General features: G+C 44.2%; 1 protein-coding gene across 1 annotated transcript in view; it reads right to left on the minus strand.

Annotated features, from left to right (window-relative positions):
• The window catches only part of PTPN5 (protein tyrosine phosphatase non-receptor type 5), a 170,521-nt gene extending 150,015 nt beyond the window's left edge, over positions 1–20,506 (minus strand). The window contains exon 1 of the mRNA XM_077287173.1: positions 20,270–20,506. The gene's annotated coding sequence lies outside the window, so the exon portion shown is untranslated. The remainder of the gene's footprint in view (positions 1–20,269) is intronic.
• Between the last annotated feature and the right edge of the window lie 1,364 nt (positions 20,507–21,870).

The raw sequence follows: 21,870 nt of genomic DNA on the forward strand, positions 1-21,870 counted from the left end.
GGAAGAGCAACATCAGGCTGACGCAACACAGGGGCGGAAGAAAAGCGGCGCTTAAGCTCCCGAAAGGCCTCCACAGCAGCAGGGGACCAATCAGCAACATCAGCACCCTTCTTAGTCAAATCAGTCAATGGTTTAACAACATCAGAAAAACCAGCAATAAATCGACGATAAAAGTTAGCAAAGCCCAAAAATTTCTGAAGACTCTTAAGAGAAGAGGGTTGCGTCCAATCACAAATAGCCCGAACCTTGACAGGATCCATCTCGATGGAAGAGGGGGAAAAAATGTATCCCAAGAAGGAAATCTTTTGAACCCCAAAAACGCACTTACAACCCTTCACACACAAGGAATTAGACCGCAAAACCTGAAAAACCCTCCTGACCTGCTGGACATGAGAGTCCCAGTCATCCGAAAAAATCAGAATATCATCCAGATACACGATCATAAATTTATCCAAATAATCACGGAAAATGTCATGCATAAAGGACTGAAAGACTGAAGGGGCATTTGAAAGGCCAAAAGGCATCACCAAATACTCAAAGTGGCCCTTGGGCGTATTAAATGCGGTTTTCCACTCATCCCCCTGCTTAATTCGCACCAAATTATACGCCCCACGGAGATCTATCTTAGAGAACCACTTGGCCCCCTTTATGCGAGGAAACAAATCAGTCAGCAGTGGCAACGGATATTGATATTTAACCGTGATTTTATTCAAAAGCCGATAATCAATACACGGCCTCAAAGAGCCATCTTTCTTAGACACAAAGAAAAAACCGGCTCCTAAGGGAGATGACGAAGGACGAATATGTCCCTTTTCCAAGGACTCCTTTATATATTCTCGCATAGCAGCATGTTCAGGCACAGACAGATTAAATAAACGACCCTTAGGGTATTTACTACCCGGAATCAAATCTATGGCACAATCGCACTCCCGGTGCGGAGGTAATGAACCAAGCTTAGGTTCTTCAAAAACGTCACGATAGTCAGACAAGAATTCAGGAATCTCAGAGGGAATAGATGACGAAATGGAAACCAAAGGTACGTCCCCATGCATCCCCTTACATCCCCAGCTTAACACAGACATAGCGTTCCAGTCGAGGACTGGGTTATGAGATTGCAGCCATGGCAATCCAAGCACCAACACATCATGTAGATTATACAGTACATGAAAGCGAACAATCTCCTGATGATCCGGATTAATTCGCATAGTTACTTGTGTCCAGTATTGTGGTTTATTACTAGCCAATGGGGTGGAGTCAATCCCCTTCAGAGGTATAGGAGTTTCAAGAGGCTCTAAATCATACCCACAGCGTTTGGCAAAGGACCAATCCATAAGACTCAAAGCGGCGCCAGAGTCGACATAGGCATCCGCGGTAATAGATGATAAAGAACAAATCAGGGTCACAGATAGAATAAACTTAGACTGAAAAGTGCCAATTGAAACTGACTTATCAAGCTTCTTAGTACGCTTAGAGCATGCTGATATAACATGAGTTGAATCACCACAATAAAAGCACAACCCATTTTTTCGTCTAAAATTCTGCCGTTCGCTTCTGGACAGAATTCTATCACATTGCATATTCTCTGGCGTCTTCTCAGTAGACACCGCCAAATGGTGCACAGGTTTGCGCTCCCGCAGACGTCTATCGATCTGGAAAGCCATTGTCATGGACTCATTCAGACCCGCAGGCACAGGGAACCCCACCATAACATCCTTAACGGCATCAGAGAGACCCTCTCTGAAATTCGCCGCCAGGGCGCACTCATTCCACTGAGTAAGCACAGACCATTTACGGAATTTTTGGCAGTATATTTCAACTTCATCTTGCCCCTGAGATAGGGACATCAAGGCTTTTTCCGCCTGAAGCTCTAAATGAGGTTCCTCATAAAGCAACCCCAAGGCCAGAAAAAATGCATCCACATTGAGCAACGCAGGATCCCCTGGAGCCAATGCAAAAGCCCAATCTTGAGGGTCGCCCCGGAGCAAGGAAATCACAATCCTGACCTGCTGAGCAGGATCTCCAGCAGAGCGAGATTTCAGGGACAAAAACAACTTGCAATTATTTTTGAAATTTTGAAAGCAAGATCTATTCCCCGAGAAAAATTCAGGCAAAGGAATTCTAGGTTCAGATATAGGAACATGAACAACAAAATCTTGTAAATTTTGAACTTTCGTGGTGAGATTATTCAAACCTGCAGCTAAACTCTGAATATCCATTTTAAACAGGTGAACACAGAGCCATTCCAGGATTAGAAGGAGAGAGAGAGAGGAAGGCTGCAATATAGGCAGACTTGCAAGTGATTCAATTGAAAGCACACTCAGAACTGAAGGAAAAAAAAAAAAAAAATTTTTCAGCAGACTTCTTTTTTCTCTCCTTTCTCTGCCAATTAATTTAACCCTTTGTGGGCCGGTCAAACTGTTATGGTTCTCAATGGCAAGAGAACATAGCCCAGCATACATAGGAACTAGCTCTTGGAAGGATGGAAACTTAAACTGACCATGAACTAAACCTGCCGCACAACTAACAGTAGCCGGGTAGCGTAGCCTGCGTTTTATCCCTAGACGCCCAGCGCCGGCCGGAGGACTAACTAATCCTGGCAGAGGAAAATATAGTCCTGGCTCACCTCTAGAGAAATTTCCCCGAAAGGCAGACAGAGGCCCCCACATATATTGGCGGTGATTTAAGATGAAAATGACAAACGTAGTATGAAAATAGGTTTAGCAAAATCGAGGTCCGCTTACTAGATAGCAGGAAGACAGAAAGGGTACTTTCATGGTCAGCTGAAAACCCTATCAATACACCATCCTGAAATTACTTTAAGACTCTAGTATTAACTCATAACATCAGAGTGGCAATTTCAGATCACAAGAGCTTTCCAGACACAGAAACGAAACTGCAGCTGTGAACTGGAACAAAATGCAAAAAACAAACAAGGACAAAAGTCCGACTTAGCTGGAAGTTGTCTGGTAGCAGGAACATGCACAGAAAGGCTTCTGATTACAATGTTGACCGGCATGGAAGTGACAGAGGAGCAAGGTTAAATAGCGACTCCCACATCCTGATGGGAACAGGTGAACAGAGGGGATGATGCACACAAGTTCAATTCCACCAGTGGCCACCGGGGGAGCCCAAAATCCAATTTCACAACACACCCGTCATCGGAATGCACAAGGATGGTGCGCCTGGAACGTTCGACGGTGTGAGCCTGAGAGAGCGCCACCTGTTGCCCCGATTATGACTGATCCCGATTTGCCAGATCTTGTTACTATCACCACCGTACGCCTTGTGGCGGCTACTGAACTTGCAAGCAGGATTAGCCTTCAAATCCAGACACCGGCTGATCTGATGGCATCTGAGAGACCAACTACCAGCACAGGTGCTGCATCGGCTGGGGATCAAAGACCACCCCCTACACTACAAGACTGAGTAAGCAAGAATGCTTTAATGATTGTAAATAGTTCATTGTTTTTCTGCTATGTTGCTGCTAAACCAGTCCAGGGTTAACTCTTAAAGGGATCCCTTTGTTGACCCGGGATCCCTATTGTTTCTGTTGTTTGGTTTTGTTTTTTCTACCTTTTCGTTCCATTATCAAGAACTGCTGGAATCATGAACAGTGCATGATACGAACTGCTTGTAAATAGTTTGCACCTTCTTAAAGGTGCTCCCTACTGGTTTTACTTAAAGAAGGACTCTTTGCGAAGATACCGCACTGGAGCCTTTGCTGAGTACGGACTGGTAGCTTGAGAAGATGTGCTACCTCATACAGACTGGATCCCCTCTTAAAGGGGATGTTCACTTGTTGCACTTAAAGAATGGTATTGCTTTAAGACAGATAGATAGCAATAATGTTTTGACAAAAAGAAAGTGATGATGATGCTTACGTGTAAAAGTTATATGTATCCAACTCGTTGATTGTAAGAAAGGTTCAATAATGTTGATAGAAGGATGAGGACAGGAAGTGAACCCGTAGGGGTTAGTGGTGAGTCCTCTTAGGAGCCATATAGAGATGGCTCAGTGACCTCAAACTGAAAGAAAAACATGTTCTATACTGTGTATAGTAGTGGAGGGGCAGTAGGCCCGGGCTGAAAGGGGCGGTCCTGTAAAGAAAGGAGAGGCAGTAGGTCTGGAGCATCTAGGACAGGCGGTCCTGCAGATTTAAAGAAGGAGTATGTTATAATGTGTTATAAGAAGGTCTTTAGCGGATTTAGAGTGTACATCCTTAAAGGCAATGTTAAATTATTGTTCAACAATTTTGCACTAAGTAGAACACCCGGTTGGGTAAAAGAAAGTTAGTTATAGCATGTTGCTATAATATTTAACCATGTTTTGTAACGTTCAAGTGTCCTCACCTCCCATAAAGGGAAGCCTGTTTGAATATGCTTACTGTTATTGCACTCACAAAAATTGTATGTCTTTTTGCTAACCTGTATTGTTGTTTTCTTCCCAGTCCCGGAGTACTGGATTTAACCGGGGGGGAGTGCAGCGCCCCAGAGTCCTGGTCGTTGCAGTACTGTGGCTCCGCCGCTAAGGGGGGCTATGGTACGTCTGATGGCACTGAAGGAGTTCATCTGACCAGGTATCACATACACCAATACATTTCACAGTCGGGCCTCCAGGGGGAGCTAAGGGTGCTATTTATTAGGCCACTCCTCACCACTGTGGGTAAACTGGGGGTCAGGCAGGAAGTTAGGAGAGAAAGCTGACTGGGTTGGACCAGGCAACACCTTGTGGCAGAGGGTGTTGTGGGGGAAGATTCGGTAGGGTCCCTGTCAGGTTTGGGACCCTGACAGAGGCCTGGCTACAAGGAAGAACGTCACGGGACTGTGCCTGCTCAGCATAGTGGCGGTGCCCTAAGAAAGGATTAGAAGCGAGATATATTGTGCTGAGTGAGAAACGAGATCAAAGCAAGAGGAGAAATACCAGTAGGAGTCGTGCTGTAAGACCGAGGCAACATCCTACTGAGGCGCACAACTGGTGGTCGGAATGCCGAGGAAGTATTTATATATCTAGCTCCAAGCAATACTTCAAACCAACGGCAGGACAGTCAGTCTCAGGCGGGCTGTCTCACATACATCACCTATGAAGACATGGGGGGCGCACTAGGAGAGGGGCGACTCTAGGGTCCCGGAAGAGCTCCGAGCCTACTCGTCATACGGGTGCCGTCCTAACTAGAACATCAGGGAGGGACGGAGGAGAAGAACATCATCCGAACGAGTTGTGAGGGAACATCAGAAACAGACACAACAGTTCTGGGGTACTATCCCGTAAGCACAGCAGGGGAGGACCACAACACATAGCGCTAGCGGGAAGGCACAGATTTCCACCTGCAAAGAGAACTCTGGAGGTGCCATTGGACCGGCCGGACTTGCGCAGCCTGGTGAACCGTATTCCGGACTGAGGACCCAGAGATCTTCAGTAAAGAGGTAAAGAGACTGCAACCTGGTGTCCTCGTTATTTACTGCACCGCACCACCACCACCACCATCATCTACATCTATCAGATATTGTGCGCCCTTCGGCAGGGTCACGGACCGGGGCCTAGCCACCGTGACAACCCCAGAGCAGAGACTCAGAGGCCCGGTACCGGGTACCCCTCGGCCCTGCGGCAGTGGGGGCGCTACACACACTTGACTCAACTATATATGCATGTTTATCTCAATGGGGAGAGTGACAGATGCTTCAAAACACCTCTGACTGTGACTGTTCATCTTCCACTCCAAGTCAAAAATCGTCACACACTTTAGATTGTTGGTAAATCCAAGAATATTTATCTGATATGTATGGGCAGCCTAAAGATATAAAATCCCTGGGGCTCAGTAGCCCCTCATGTTAAATCATAATCCCAAAGGCTCAAAATAACCTGCAAAAACACGGATATGACATCATGCCATTTCATGAAACTATTTCACATTTTCTACAAAACCAGATAGTATTAAGGTGGCGGCCGCCTGCCGGAAGCACTCACTTGCCGTCTACCTGCAGTGGCTGCCGTAGAATGCTGCACATCTGCCTCCTATTGATGTGCAGTACCCAGTCGCGGCCACTACAAGTAGACGGAGCAGCAACGCAAGTGAGTACTTCTGTCCCCCACCGATAAAAGCTGATTGGTGGGGGTGCCGAGTCTTGGACCCCGGATGATCAGATATTCAGATATTGATGACCTATCCATAGGATAGGCCATCAATGTAAAAGTAATGGACAACCTCTTTAAGTTTACTGCAGCCACATGGACCTTAAGAAACAATAACCTGGAAATATTCATTGACATTAATTAAAGCGTGTTCTCTGGCATGAGCATAGATCATTGTGCAGGTAGGGGGAGGAGGTGAACTGTGACATCACTAATTGTGAATGGTGAATCCTGTTATCAACTGTATATAAAAGGTATTATCAGTCATTGTACAAGAGGTGAGCTGTGACATCACCTATAGTGATTGGTGAATCCTGTGTTATCTACAGTACATAGAGGTTTTATCAGTCATTGTACAGGAGGAGGAGGTGAGCTGTGACATCACATGTTGTAAATGGTGGATCCTGTGTTATCTACTGTATATAGAGATTTTTTCAGCCATTGTACAGGAGGAGGTGAGCTGTGACATCAGACATTGTGAATGGTGGATCTTGTGTTATCTACTGTATATAGAGGTGTTATTAGTCATTGTACAGGGCAGGAGATGAGCTGTGACATAACGCAGAATTCACAGTTCAGAATAGGTTACCTATAAATATACTTCTCCAAAAAATAAATGGAAAACAGAGACACCACAATTTAACCAAAAGTCACTGAAGCTACAGGGATTGTAATCTGTCCACCTAGGAAGCAGAAGTGATTTTGAATCAATGTCACGTGCTTTGTTGCAAATGGGAGTGACAACGGGAGCACTGGAGAGAAACCACAAGACACTCCCAAAATGGGAATGTTTCTGCAGCTGGTGGCCATACACGGTTCTTCTCTTCTTTTTTTTCTTGACTTGTTCTCCTCTAGTTTGGTATTTTGCTCGGTTTCTTGTCACTGCTAGTAGGACTATGAGGCGTTACCTGTAGCCCTTTCAGGTGGCAGAGGCTGTCGAGCTCATCCAAGATGGCACATCCATACATGCCGACACAAAATGGTGAATGCTTCCGAACAAACTGTCAGAAACAGATTCCAGAAGGACCCAATGAGCTGTAGTAAGGCCTGTGCTCCAAGCCTGGCACCATGTAGACCGACTGGCATTAACCAGAAAGCAGTAGAATTCGTAGACCCGTCTGTTTTCTTCACAGATGAGAGAAGGACCACCCTGAGCAAACGTGGCCGATGTGAAAGAGTGATCCTACAGGGCTTCCCCTTCCCATAATCCCAGTAGATCACATTCAACTCCAGCCCAACCTGCTATAGATCGAATTCTAACCATATACTCCTTCACTCAACAGCAGTCTTCACAGATCCATCCTCAAAAAGTAGCTTGATGGAAGAAAGAGCATATTTTATATATATATATATATATATATATATATATATATATATATATATATATATATACATACATACAGTCATGGCCAAAAGTATTGACACCCCTGCAATTCTGTCAGATAATACTCAGTTTCTTCCTGAAAATGATTGCAAACACTACTTCTTTGGTATTATTATCTTCATTTAATTTGTCTTAAATGAAAAAAACACAAAAGAGAATGAAGCAAAAAGCAAAACATTGATCATTTCACACAAAACTCCAAAAATGGGCCAGACAAAAGTATTGGCACCCTCAGTCTAATACTTGGTTGCACAACCTTTAGCCAAAATAACTTCGACCAACCGTTTCCGGTAACCATCAATGAGTTTCTTACAATGCTCTGCTGGAATTTTAGACCATTCTTCTTTGGCAAACTGCTCCAGGTCCCTGATATATTAAGGGTGCCTTCTCCAAACTGCCATTTTTAGATCTCTCCACAGGTGTTTTACAGGATTCAGGTCTGGACTCATTGCTGGCCACCTTAGAAGTCTCCAGTGCTTTCTCTCAAACCATTTTCTAGTGCTTTTTGAAGTGTGTTTTGGGTCATTGTCCTGCTGGAAGACCCATGACCTGTGAGGGAGACTCAGCTTTCTCACACTGGGCCCAACATTATGCTGCAAAATGTGTTGGTAGTCTTCAGACTTCATAATGCCATGCACACGGTCAAGCAGTTCAGTGCCAGAGGCAGCAAAGCAACCCCAAAACATCAGGGAACCAACGCTATGTTTGACTGTAGGGACTGTGTTCTTTTCTTTGAATGCCTCTTTTTTTTCTCCTGTAAACTCTATGTTGATACCTTTGCCCAAAAAGCTCTACTTTTGTCTCATCTGACCAGAGAACATTCTTCCAAAACGTTTTAGGCTTTTTCAGGTAAGTTTTGGCAAACTCCAGCCTGGCTTTTTTATGTCTCGGAGTAAGAAGTGGGGTCTTCCTGGGTCTCCTACCTGTTGTGAATTCCGTTCTTGGACTCCCTCCTGTGGTCATGAATGGTACTTCGGTGAGTTCTGTCCTTGGACTCCCTCTGGTGGCTTTGAGTGGTACTGCTGATCCTTGAGGTTGACTTTCCCAGCTGCCCTCGTTTATCGCTAGGCTGGCTTCTCTATTTAACTCCACTCAGATCGTTACCTCATGCCTGCTGTCAATGTTTCAGTACTGTTCAGATCTCTCTTGGATTTATCTGATGACCTGACTGTTCCAACAGAAGCTAAGTCCGTGCTAGCTTATTTATGGTTTATTGCGTTCTGAATATATTTCTTAGTACATGCTAAGTTCTGTCCAGCTTGCTATCATGATATCTCCTTGCTAGCTGGAAGCTCTGGGGGTGCAGGGTTGCACCTCCACACCGTGAGTCGGTGTGGAGGGCCTTTTGCACACTCTGCGTGGTTTTTGTAGTTTTTTGTGCTGACCGCATAGATCCCTTTACTATCCTCTGCCTATTTAGTGAAGACTGGCCTCCTTTGCTAATACCTGTTTCATTCCTGTGTTTGTGACTTTCCTCTTAACTCACCGTTAATATTTGTGGGGGGCTGCCTTTTCCTTTGGGGAATTTCTCTGACGCAAGTTAAGGCTTTATTTCCTATCTTTAGGGGTAGTTAGCTCTTAGGCTGTGAAGAGGCGTCTAGGGAGAGTTAGGTACGCTCCACGGCTATTTCTAGTGTTTGTGTGATAGGATTAGGGTTTGCGGTCAGCAGAGCTCCCACTCCCCAGAGCTTGTCCGATTTCCAGTTTAACCATCAGGTCATTCTGGGTGCACCTAACCACCAGGCCCATAACAGTACAGCAGGCCACAAAGTGTTAATGCATCTCAAAAGAGGGATAAGAGAAGTTCTGAGACCATTTTTTTTTCTCTGCAGTGTGTTTTGTCTTTCTTTTCCCCTTAACCTCTGGGTGGTTCAGGACTCAGGTGTAGATATGGATATTCAAGGTCTGTCCTCTTGTGTTGATCAACTCGCTGCAAGGGTACAAACATTCAAGATTATGTAGTTCAGAATCCGATGTTAGAGCCTAGAATTCCAATTCCTGATTTGTTTTCTGGGGATAGATCTAAGTTTCTGAATTTCAAAAATAATTGTAGACTGTTTCTTGCTTTGAAACCCCGCTCCTCTGGTGACCCCATTCAGCAAGTAAAAAATAATTATTTCTTTGTTACGTGGTGACCCTCAAGACTGGGCATTCTCCCTTGCGCCAGGAGATCCTGCACTGCTTAATGTAGATGCGTTTTTTCTGGCGCTTGGATTGCTTTATGACGAACCTAATTCTGTGGATCAGGCAGAGAAAATCTTGCTGGCTTTGTGTCAGGGTCAGGATGAAGCGGAGGTATATTGCCAGAAGTTTAGAAAGTGGTCTATGCTTACTCAATGGAATGAGTGTGCCCTGGCAGCAATTTTCAGAAGGGGTCTTTCTGAAGCCCTTAAGGATGTTATGGTGGGGTTCCCCACGCCTGCTGGTCTGAATGAATCAATGTCCTTGGCCATTCAGATCGATCGGCGCTTGCGTGAACGCAAAGTTGTGCACCATTTGGCGGTTTCCTCTGAGCAGAGGCCTGAGCCTATGCAATGTGACAGGACTTTGACCAGAGCTGAACGGCAAGAACACAGACGTCAGAATGGGCTGTGTTTTTACTGTGGTGACTCCACTCATGCTATCTCTGATTGTCCTAAGCGCACTAAGCGGTTCGCTAGGTCGGTCACCATTGGTACAGTACAGCCTAAATTTCTTTTGTCCGTTACTCTGATTTGCTCTTTGTCGTCCTACTCTGTTATGGCATTTGTGGATTCGGGCGCTGCCCTGAATTTGATGGACTTGGAGTTTGCCAGGCGCTGTGGTTTTCTCTTGGAGCCCTTGCAGTATCCTATTCCATTAAGGGGAATTGATGCTACTCCTTTGGCCAAGAATAAACCTCAGTACTGGACTCAGTTGACCATGTGCATGGCTCCTGCGCACCAGGAGGATATTCGCTTTTTGGTGTTGCATAATTTGCATGATGTGGTCGTGTTGGGTTTGCCGTGGCTGCAGGTTCATAATCCAGTATTGGATTGGAAATCAATGTCTGTGTCTAGTTGGGGTTGCCAAGGGGTACATGGTGACGTTCCGTTGTTGTCAATTTCTTCTTCCACTCCTGCTGAAGTCCCTGAGTTTCTGTCAGATTACCGGGATGTATTTGATGAGCCCAAATCCAGTGCCCTACCTCCTCATAGGGATTGTGATTGTGCTATCAATTTGATTCCTGGTAGTAAGTTTCCTAAGGGCCGACTTTTCAATTTATCTGTGCCAGAACACGCCGCTATGCGAAGTTATATAAAAGGAGTCCTTGGAGAAAGGGCATATTCGCCCGTCGTCGTCACCGTTGGGAGCAGGGTTCTTTTTTGTGGCCAAGAAGGATGGTTCTCTGGGACCCTGTATAGATTACCGCCTTCTCAATAAAATCACGGTCAAATTTCAGTACCCTTTGCCTCTACTGTCTGATTTGTTTGCTCGGATTAAGGGGGCTAGTTGGTTCACCAAGATAGATCTTCGAGGGGCGTATAACCTTGTGCGTATTAAACAGGGCGATGAATGGAAAACAGCATTTAATACGCCCGAGGGCCATTTTGAGTACTTGGTGATGCCATTCGGACTTTCTAATGCTCCATCTGTGTTTCAGTCCTTTATGCATGACATCTTCCGAAGGTATCTGGATAGATTCATGATTGTATATCTGGATGATATTTTGGTCTTTTCTGATGATTGGGAGTCTCATGTGAAGCAGGTCAGAATGGTATTCCAGGTCCTTCGTGCTAATTCCTTGTTTGTGAAGGGGTCTAAATGTCTCTTCGGAGTTCAGAAGGTTTCCTTTTTGGGCTTCATTTTTTCCCCTTCTACTATCGAGATGGATCCTGTTAAAGTTCAGGCCATTTATGATTGGACTCAGCCTACATCTGTGAAGAGCCTTCAGAAATTCCTGGGTTTTGCTAATTTTTACCGTCGCTTCATCGCTAATTTTTCTAGTGTTGTTAAACCGTTGACTGATTTGACCAAGAAAGGTGCTGATGTCGTGAATAGGTCCTCTACGGCCGTTGAGGCTTTTCAGGAGTTGAAACGTTGTTTCTCTTCGGCCCCTGTGTTGTGTCAGCCAGATGTTTCGCTCCCTTTTCAGGTCGAGGTTGATGCTTCTGAGATTGGAGCAGGGGCTGTTTTGTCTCAAAGAAGTTCTGATGGCTCTGTGATGAAGCCATGTGCCTTCTTTTCTAGAAACTTTTCGCCTGCTGAGCGTAATTATGATGTTGGCAATAGGGAATTGTTGGCTATGAAGTGGGCATTCGAGGAGTGGCGTCATTGGCTTGAGGGAGCCAAACATCGCGTGGTGGTCTTAACGGATCACAAGAATCTGACCTATCTCGAGTCTGCCAAGCGGTTAAATCCTAGACAGGCTCGATGGTCGCTGTTTTTCTCCCGTTTCGATTTTGTGGTTTCATACCTTCCGGGTTCTAAGAATGTGAAGGCTGATGCCCTTTCAAGGAGTTTTGTGCCTGATTCTCCGGGAATCCCTGAGCCGGCTGGTATTCTCAAAGAGGGGGTGATTCTGTCTGCCATCTCCCCTGAATTGCGGCGGGTGCTGCAGGAGTTTCAGGCTGATAGACCTGACCATTGTCCAGCGGAGGAATTGTTTGTCCCTGATAATGAACCTCAGAGATAACTCTGCTAGTCCATCTGTTCGGTGTTGGCTGGTCATCCTGGGATTTTTGGTACCAGAGATTTGGTGGCTAGGTCCTTTTGGTGGCCTTCCTTGTCACGGGATGTGCGTTCTTTCGTTCAGTCCTGTGGGACTTGTGCTCGGGCTAAGCCCTGTTGTTCTCGTGCCAGTGGGTTGCCTTTGCCCTTGCCGGTCCCGAAAAGGCCCTGGACGCATGTTTCCATGGATTTTATTTCAGATCTTCCTGTCTCTCAAAGGATGTCTGTCATCTGGGTGGTTTGTGATCGCTTCTCTAAGATGGTCCATTTGGTACCCTTGCCTAAATTGCCTTCCTCCTCTGATTTGGTTCCATTATTTTTCCAGCATGTGGTTCGTTTGCATGGCATTCCGGAGAACATTGTGTCGGACAGAGGTTCCCAGTTTGTTTCGAGGTTTTGGCGGTCCTTTTGTGCTAAGATGGGCATTGATTTGTCTTTTTCTTCGGCTTTCCATCCTCAGACAAATGGCCAAACCGAACGAACCAATCAGACCTTGGAAACCTATCTGAGATGCTTTGTTTCTGCTGATCAGGATGATTGGGTGACCTTCTTGCCATTGGCTGAGTTTGCCCTGAATAATCGGGCCAGTTCGGCTACTTTGGTTTCGCCTTTTTTTTGCAATTCTGGTTTTCATCCTCGTTTTTCTTCGGGACAGGTTGAGCCTTCGGACTGTCCTGGCGTGGATTCTGTGGTGGACAGGTTGCAGCAAATTTGGACTCACGTAGTGGACAATTTGACATTGTCCCAGGAGAAAGCTCAACGTTTCGCTAACCGCCGTCGCTGTGTTGGTCCTCGACTTCGTGTTGGGGATTTGGTTTGGTTGTCATCTCGTTATGTTCCTATGAAGTTTTCTTCTCCTAAGTTTAAGCCTCGTTTCATTGGTCCTTATAAGATTTCTGAAATTCTCAATCCTGTGTCGTTTCGTTTGGCCCTTCCAGCTTCTTTTGCCATCCATAATGTGTTCCATAAGTCGTTGTTGCGGAGATATGTAGCACCTATGGTTCCCTCCGTTGACCCTCCTGCTCCGGTGTTGGTCGAGGGGGAGTTGGAGTATGTGGTAGAGAAGATTTTGGATTCTCGTGTTTCGAGACGGAAACTTCAGTACCTGGTCAAATGGAAGGGCTATGGTCAGGAGGATAATTCCTGGGTTGTTGCCTCCGATGTCCATGCTGCCGATTTAGTTAGTGCCTTTCATTCGGCTCATCCTGATCGGCCTGGGGGCCCTGGTGAGGGTTCGGTGACCCCTCCTCAAGGGGGGGTACTGTTGTGAATTCCGTTCTTGGACTCCCTCCTGTGGTCATGAATGGTACTTCGGTGAGTTCTGTCCTTGGACTCCCTCTGGTGGCTTTGAGTGGTACTGCTGATCCTTGAGGTTGACTTTCCCAGCTGCCCTCGTTTATCGCTAGGCTGGCTTCTCTATTTAACTCCACTCAGATCGTTACCTCATGCCTGCTGTCAATGTTTCAGTACTGTTCAGATCTCTCTTGGATTTATCTGATGACCTGACTGTTCCAACAGAAGCTAAGTCCGTGCTAGCTTATTTATGGTTTATTGCATTCTGAATATATTTCTTAGTACATGCTAAGTTCTGTCCAGCTTGCTATCATGATATCTCCTTGCTAGCTGGAAGCTCTGGGGGTGCAGGGTTGCACCTCCACACCGTGAGTCGGTGTGGAGGGCCTTTTGCACACTCTGCGTGGTTTTTGTAGTTTTTTGTGCTGACCGCATAGATCCCTTTACTATCCTCTGCCTATTTAGTGAAGACTGGCCTCCTTTGCTAATACCTGTTTCATTCCTGTGTTTGTGACTTTCCTCTTAACTCACCGTTAATATTTGTGGGGGGCTGCCTTTTCCTTTGGGGAATTTCTCTGAGGCAAGGTAAGGCTTTATTTCCTATCTTTAGGGGTAGTTAGCTCTTAGGCTGTGAAGAGGCGTCTAGGGAGAGTAAGGTACGCTCCACGGCTATTTCTAGTGTTTGTGTGATAGGATTAGGGTTTGCGGTCAGCAGAGCTCCCACTCCCCAGAGCTTGTCCGATTTCCAGTTTAACCATCAGGTCATTCTGGGTGCACCTAACCACCAGGCCCATAACACCTACCATACAGTCCCTTTTCATTCAGACGCCAACGGATAGTAAGGGTTGACACTGTTGTACCCTCGGACTGCAGGGCAGCTTGAACTTGTTTGGATGTTAGTCGAGGTTCTTTATCCAACATCCGCACAATCTTGCATTGAAATCTCTTGTCAATTTTTCTTTTCCGTCCACATCTAGGGAGGTTAGCCACAGTGCCATGGGCTTTAAACGTCTTGATGACACTGCGCACGGTAGACACAGGAACATTCAGGTCTTTGGAGATGGACTTGTAGCCTTGAGATTGCTCATGCTTCCTCACAATTTGGTTTCTCAAGTCCTCAGAGAGTTCTTTGGTCTTCTTTCTTTTCTCCATGCTCAATGTGGTACACACAAGGACACAGGACAGAGGTTGAGTCAACTTTAATCCATGTCAACTGGCTGCAAGTGTGATTTAGTTATTGCCAACACCTGTTAGGTGCCACAGGTAAGTTACAGGTGCTGTTAATTGCACAAATTAGAGAAGCATCACATGAATTTTCGAACAGTGACAATACTTCTGTCAACCCTTTTTTATGTTTGGTGTGGAATTATATCCAATTTGGCTTTAGGACAATTCTTTTTGTGTTGTTTCATTTAAGACAAATTAAATGAAGATAATAATACCAAAGAATTTGTGTTTGCAATCATTTTCAGGAAGAAACTGAGTATTATCTGACAGAGTTGCAGAGGTGTCAATACTTTTGGCCATGACTGTATATATATATATATATATATATATATATATATATATATATATATATATATATATATATATATATATACACAGTATATATACATACACCTGCTGATCAGCTTTTCTGATTTTCCCCGTTTCCCTGTATTAAGCCTTAAATTAAACTTTACTGACAATGGCGCTGTCTGCTGGGCAACGTTTAAACTGCAGGACAGTGAAGGTGTATGAATAGTCGCTGCACTTTATAAGCTTCTTGCAAGGCCGATATATAGTGAGCAGAAACCATTGCAGCATAGCATAATTTTTATTAAAGAAACACTTCCAATTTTTTTTTTATTCCCTAAACCTGACCAAACACAAACTATTTACTGCTCGTCATTTTCCTCAATTGTCCAGCGCCGTTCCTCTGATACTGAGAAATCAACGGTTGAATGATATGCACAAGAGTCTGAAGTGCTTTTCGTGCATGGAAGCTTTACACCACTCCATCTGACGCTCAGCATTGTGCTTGGTGATGTATGGCTGCCATACTGCTCGGCCATGAAGCTCCCAGCGAGGCCGCAGTGTTTGTGCTGATGCTAACACCAGAGGAGGTCTGGACTGTGCAGTTATGAAATCAGCAGGGTGGTGGTGACTTTCTGCCCTCTGCTCCTCAGCACTCGGCCCCCCACTCTGTATCGTTACGGGGTCTCCACTTTGTGGCTGAGTTGCTGCGGTTGCTTCCATATCTCAGTAATATCACTCACAAGTGATGGGGGAAGATTTAGGAGAAAGAAATATCATGAACGGACTTGTTACTCCAGTGGCTCTTATTACAGGAACGCACTAGTGTCCGTGAGCTCTGCCACACTGATAGTTGCCACATGTTAGTAAAGGCAGACGGCATGGGGGAGTGGCTGTTATACACTAGGAGGCAAGGGACCGGATCTTATACACCGGGGGGTGAGGGGCTGGCTGTTATACACCAGGGGCAATGGGGCCAGATGCTATACACAAGGGGCAATGGGGCCTTCTGTTATACACCTGGCATAATGGAGCTGGATGCTATATACTGGGGTGAAGGGCCAGATGTTATACATTGGGGGCAATGGGACCAAATGTTATACACCGGGGGCCAGATGTTATACACTGGGGGGCAATGAGACTGTATGGTTTACACCGACAGTAATGGGACCGAATGAGAAATCGGAATTTAAGGATTACGACGTGTGTCCTCATTATTTTCACCATATAGTGTAACAAGGTCTATATAACAGTACCAAATAGTGAACATACCACAGTGTCAGCATCACACTAGCAGTATGTGGTCAGTATTTTACAGCAGTATCTGTAAGCTATAACCAGGAGTGGAACAATTAGAGGAAAAGTATAATAGAAACATATGCACCACTTCTGCATTTATCATCCACTCCTGGTTTTGGCTTACAAATACGGATGTAAAATACTGACCAAATACTGACCATGGCCTAATGCTGCCGTGGAGTGCGCGCACGCACGCACGCACGCACGCACGCACGCACGCACGCACGCACACACACACACACAAACACCCATACAGTTTTACAATTCCAGAAAAGCCTGAATGTTGTAGGTCCTTCAGCGGCTGCCCATACTGTAGAACCTATGTAGCGTACAGATTGCTCCTATGAAGGGTGATTATACAGGATATGTATTATTCCTGTTTTTGAGTCACTTTCGTGCTTCATCCACATTTCGTCTCGTTCCGCACCGTGAACGTCTCAATGAATCTTGATGTATTATTGTAAACAAACAACTTGTTTTCCTGGCGTTTCCCCGCTCTTCTCGGCTTTTGAAGCTCTTATTACACTCACATGAGATAGGAATAAGGCGTCACGACCTACAGAGGATCTATTATCTAGCGGCGTCATTTTATGCGCTTCGGGAGAATGTGTATTTTGCATTTGAATTCCGCGAGCACTCAGCGCCATCCGATCCACTTACCCTCCGAGCGATGGCATATAATACCGCCGTTTCTATAGTAATAGCTACATCCTGTTTTGCAGCCTGTTCTCCTGATGATGAGATATTACTAGAAACTTCTTTCCATCTCATCCCACCATCTCTCTGCTCGAAACAGCAAGGTAACAAGTCATCTTGAAATCTATGAAACCTTCCCCAGCCTATCATCCATAACAAGTGAACAGGCGCCAGTGTGAGAGGTGGAAGCTTGGACTTCACATCACAGGCTCGTAAAATGGACAGGGCCCCAAAATGAATGTAAAGCATGATCAACCTAATGTGGTGCCGGTCTCCAAAACACCTCGGACCTGTCAACCATGGACTCCACCAGAACTGGACGTTGTCCTTGGTAGCTAGCATCATGATGTTTCCAACAGATCGTCAAGGTCTTCTAAGTTGTGAGATGGAGCCTTTGAAGAGATCTGGAGAACTTGGAGACAAGTCATCTTGATCTCTTCGACATGTTCCTTCTTTCCTGAACATTTTTTTACAGATTGACAGGTGGATTATCGTGTCCCATAACAACACCACTAATGAATGCCACTGCCATGAAGGGATGTCCAATGTCACGTCCACATGATGTCAAGACCCAAGATTTCCCAGCAGAACATCACACTGCCGCCATCTTGTCTTTTTCCCTTAGTGCATCCTCATGCCATCTCTTCCTTGGCTAAGTGACGGACCTGTTCATCAGACCCGGCCAAGTTTGAATCAAATTTCCTTAAAATTCGCGGTTTCACATTTCTAAAAGTCACATTTTGGTAAATCATACACAGATCTAAGGGTTATAAAGCTACAGATGTTCAGGTGCCCTTACATCATCAGTTTACTGATATCATGTTTCTCCCAGTGTAGAGATTTTTTTGTATAAAGGAAGCGAGGCAGAAAGCAGCAGAGTCTTATTCTTCATAATCCGGGATGGATTTACATTCTAGACAGAGGATAGAGTTCTTCAACATGTTTGGGACCATATGAAGGAATTAATGCTTCCTTGTAAGAAATGATTACCTAATTATAATAGGTATTGTGCGCATGAAATATAATGTGGTTGGTGTACAGTAATTATCATTTTGAAGAGAGCCATCTTGTCAGCCCAAAAAAGAAGTATATTGGACACATTTGTAATTTTTGGCAGTAAACGCTTGACCTTTTATAGTCTTCACTGCAACGTGTAACTTTTAAACAATTGTTGACAATATGGAATTTTTTTCTTCATATTACAATCTGTATTAAAAAACAAAATCAGTAATCTTACAATTTTCCTCACTGGTCCCCGGGAATGTCTTAAACTCATATTCTTGTCTTTCCAGGAAGAGTTTTCAGTAGTCTCACAGTCATCAGAGGCAGGAATACAATGACAGATAATTCCTCTGTATACAGAAGATACCACAGGATCCACTATTCACAATAGCGGATGTCACAGCTCACCTCCTCCTCCTGTACAATGACTGATAACACCTCTATATACAGTAGATAACACAGGATCCACCATTCACAATAGGTGATGTCACAGCTCACCTCCTCCTCCTGTACAATGACTGATAACACCTCTATATACAGTAGATAACACAGGATCCACCATTCACAATAGGTGATGTCACAGCTCACCTCCTCCTCCTGTACAATGGCTGATAACACCTCTATATACAGTAGATAACACAGGATACACCATTCACAATAGGTGATATCACATCTCACCTCCTCCTCCTCCTGTACAATGGCTGATAACACCTCTATATACTGTAGATAACACAGGATCCACCATTCACAATAGGTGATATCACAGCTCACCTCCTCCTCCTGTACAATGACTGATAACACCTGTATATACAGTAGATAACACAGAATCCACCATTCACAATAGGTGATGTCACAGCCCCCCTCCTCCTGTACAATGACTGATAACATCTCTATATACAGTAGATAACACAGAATCCACCATTCACAATAGGTGATGTCACAGCTCACCTCCTCCCCCTCCTGTACAATGACTGATAACACCTTTATATACAGTAGGTAACACAGAATCCACCATTCACAATAGGTGATGTCACAGCTCACCTCCTCCCCCTCCTGTACAATGACTGATAACACCTCTATATACAGTAGATAACACAGGATCCACCATTCACAATAGGTGATGTCACAGCTCACACGCTCCCTCTTACTTTCACAATGACCTTTGCATACGCGCATTAGATGCTTTAATAGAAAAGATGGGGGTCTGTGTATTACTGCTAATGAACATGTGAATTTCCTTGAAAAAAAATAGGAAGCTAAAGTCTAAAAATTCCACAGTGACCTGTCTGAGAATAGCAAGAATAATATTGATTTTACCTATTATATATTTTTAATCTGTATTATATATACATATAATCTCTTATTAAAATAAAGATTGTGATATGGAAAAAAAACATAACACAAAAACCAGATTAAAACAATAGGTCATTTTCTTCTTTTAATAGTATATATTTTTACTTTTAAGCATTGCACCATCACATGAAATTCATGTACGCATTTACATAAAGAATTACTTACAAGTTACATGTAAAAAGTGTGAAATCCTATGTAAATGTTGATATTAGAAAAATAGATAAACAACCCGAATATAAAAAGTTCATATGATATCCTTTACCTTTTGGATCTTGGTCACAATGTAAAAATGTAGTGGATGCCACCGGGGGACGAGCAGCAGTTACAGTATACGGCTTCTCTTATATCTTCATAGATAACTGCAGGAGGTACTGTAATATTAGTACCATGCAGCTCCATGTAATGACTCCCCAATTTCATGTCCCAGCAGCTCACAGCAGATGGTGGCACTTCTGTACTGTGCAGTATCATGCTCACACACAGATGAATATATAGAGCACAGTATCTTTACAGTCCAGGTATTTGGAATAAGTGGGGTAATAGAGTATAAAACATTGTTATCAAAGATATTTCTTTCTAAAATCTGGGGGTAAAATGTGGAGGTTGAGTCTTACGTTGAGTTCTAAATTTCAGGCTAAAAAAAAAATACAATTTTGTCTGCCAGCAGCCACCACCAGGGGGAGCCTGGGGGTTTACTGCCTACTGATATCTATGGGGGTAATAGAAATTCCGTACAAGTGAGCTCCCTCTAGTGGCAGCTGCAGGTTAAGAGAAATTTATCATTTGACTGTGATAATAAAAAGATGCTGGAAATTAGGAGCATGAATCTCTATAATGACATTTTTTTTAAATAATGAGCACAGAATTTGGGATACAAGGAGAAAATTAAATTCAGAATTGGCAAAATACCTTAAAAATCAGTCTGAAGTGATGCATATAGTGCACATCTAACTTCTGCCTGCTACAGTGGAATATCCCAGCAGCCAAAGATAGTCTGTGATGCATAATAGGATTTTTTTTTTTTCACAGATTGCTCAGCCAGGTAATGCTGGAAATATCTGCATTTTCATTCAGGTAAGAAGTGATTTTAGGTTTCTCCTTGGGAAGAGTTGACTCCATCTATCGATTGTGGTTTATTTTCATCAATCACCTAGGAAAGAATAAAAAAAAGAGCAAGTAAGAACAAAAGTGGGAGTGTTGTGGACTACCTTCCTACTCTTTTGATTTGTGGTCCCGGTGCTATGATGCGTACGATGACATCATGCCAGGACTCCAAAATCAGAAGAGGAGCCAGGGATTCAGTCAGTGAAGGGGTGGATTGCAGGGCTCCCGAAATATTGAAGTGGCCTCTGCATCAAGGTTTTTGGCTGCTCGTATCTATTTATCACCAATCCACAGGATAAATGTTGCATGTAGGATCACGGTGGGGCATGGCTGATAAGACCCCCAACAATATCGAGAATGAAGGGAACAAATCCCGTGTGAATGGAGCGGTAGCGAGCATGTGTCACCATCACTCCTATATATAATGAATGGAACAGTGGTCACACATGCTCAGTACCGCTCCATTCACACAAGGAATGGGGGTCTTGCAGCGGACGGACGTTCAGTGATAATATTGGTGATTTGATTTCTTGGTTAATACAATAGCTACTGTGTCATTTTCATCCAAGGTTCTGGTGTCAGTAATTATATATATATATATATATATATATATATATATATATATAAATATATATATATATATATATATATTTTTTTTTTTTTTTCAGGGCGTAGTGGTCAATCGCAGGTATTGAGGCTGCAGTGCCCGGTAAAGAGCCCTACACAGTGAACAGCGCTGTGATGTTTGGCTCCATCAGACCTGAAAACGTCCAACTGCTGTCCAGTCCGGTAAGGAAAGAACAGCAGAGAGCTAGTCACCAAGTCTAGGATTTGTATACACAGAGGTGGAGAAGTACAAGGATTGTCTCAAATGCCCTGGAGCCAGTGGTCATTGATGAATATTGGGGTTTGCATTGATCAGATACTTATGGGAGATATAGTTTCGGTGTCATAGCAAAGCGACGAATATAACGCATTCTCTCACATCACCTTAAGGCTAGCCGAAGACCTCCAATTTAATATAGGAAGGATGGATGATGGTATCTATGCCATGTTTCATCTCTGTAGAAAGGTAAAATTGTGATAGGAAACATGACCACGGTATCTCCCACCTGGGACCTCCAGTGGCAAAGATATCCTGAAAGATGGGGATCTTATAAAATTCTTAAAGACCTAGCACATCCCACAACCAGACCCCATATGAGCTGATCAAGGGGAGGAATGTGGGTTTAACCGTTATCTAATAAAAATCAGAATACCCCCCAATATATGCCTGTGATGTAGGCATGAGATGAGATGAGATGTGAATAGAACCCAGGTAAGGAATAACAAATGCTGACATTAAGTGTTCAGCAGACAAATCGTTCCTACCTTTCACCACCAGCATCAGCCCTTCACAGGCCGGA

The sequence above is a fragment of the Ranitomeya variabilis genome, chromosome 2 (genome assembly GCF_051348905.1).
Source record: "Ranitomeya variabilis isolate aRanVar5 chromosome 2, aRanVar5.hap1, whole genome shotgun sequence".
NCBI lineage: Eukaryota > Metazoa > Chordata > Amphibia > Anura > Dendrobatidae > Ranitomeya > Ranitomeya variabilis.